Genomic DNA, 1,379 nt, shown 5'->3' with positions numbered 1-1,379 from the left:
CGAGGGTTTAGCTGATTGATGAGCACATCGGGTTCTTAGATGATCGATGAAAGCATCGATTACTTCAGCAGGGGGATGATTCCTAAAGCAGTTGTGTCTTAACTGAGATGTGCTTAAGTGTTATCCTGGGTAACTAGGTGTGGTTATATCGACTCGATTACGTCAGTGCAATAGTTGAGTGACGTACAGCCGATTGGAGTGTGGTTGAGGATACATGAGCAATAGATATAGATAGCCGATCTTTCAGTCGATAAATCGACTGATAGGAGTATATGGATATGGGAGCGGAAACTAAGGATCGATCGGCTGTGTTTGACCGATATGGAAAAGCAACCAAAATCGGCTTGGGTCGGTCGATGGCAAGAACCCTAAGATTGTGTGTATACCTTTGATACATCGACTCTGTGCAGTCGATGTAGGACAGATAAAAGAATTGTATCGACAGTAGCCGATACTAGAAAGGTAACAACCGTATCAGCTAATTAGCCGATGGTAGAAGTATCGACTGACAGCTGTTACACAGAAACATCCTAGACTCAAGGGAAACGGATGCTTAGCGGCTGAACTGATAGCCGACGTTGAAGCATAGCCGCAGAGGTGTATAAGCTAAGCGACAAAAGTACATAAACTAACAGGGATCCTTTTACGAAAAGGATCTTAAGGAAACGGCAATCAAGACAAAGATAACGTCTTGACGGTAAGGATAAGAGCACTCGTATGAAAAGATTAACTAGATATCACACATCTGCACTTGAGACATATATCCTATGATCTATATTCAGCTACAACACATGCATAAAACACAAGGTATAATAAAGCACTCATTCCCTAACATTTAACCTAGACCACAAATCAAGATTTTCAATTCAAGATCACAACATAAACTTGTAGGGTTTGACTTAGAGTTTCAAACAAAACTGATTTTACCTTTTTATGAACTTCCTACGAAAATCTATGAAATGTAGAAGTTCATCGATTTGAAATACAGAAAGCTTTGGAAATTTTACAAAGAACACCCTAGAACTTTCTAAAACATAGCAATCAAGTCCCTGGTCCGGGAAAACAGATAACAGGAGGTTAACGACGATATTCCGGCAAAGGAATCGCCGGCATTAGAAAGATTCAGTGGATTAGGGCAAACCTTGGGGTAGCCTTGGTTATGAAGGAGAACACGCGGAAAGTAAATTCCCGCGGTGAACAGGATCGGCGATAAAGATGAGCTCGACGATGACGAGATTCCATGGGTGACGAAGAAGTTCGCCGAGCATGGTTGCCGTGGGTGGAAGATGGCCGAAGGAGTAGTCTTCGTGGTGACTCGTGGTGATAGCGGTTGAGCGATCCACGAGGGTAGAAACTGCTGAACGTCGTGGACCCCTGGG

Source organism: Panicum hallii, chromosome 1 (assembly GCF_002211085.1).
Source record: "Panicum hallii strain FIL2 chromosome 1, PHallii_v3.1, whole genome shotgun sequence".
NCBI classification, from domain to species: domain Eukaryota; kingdom Viridiplantae; phylum Streptophyta; class Magnoliopsida; order Poales; family Poaceae; genus Panicum; species Panicum hallii.
Note: the sequence above shows the minus strand (reverse complement) of the source record.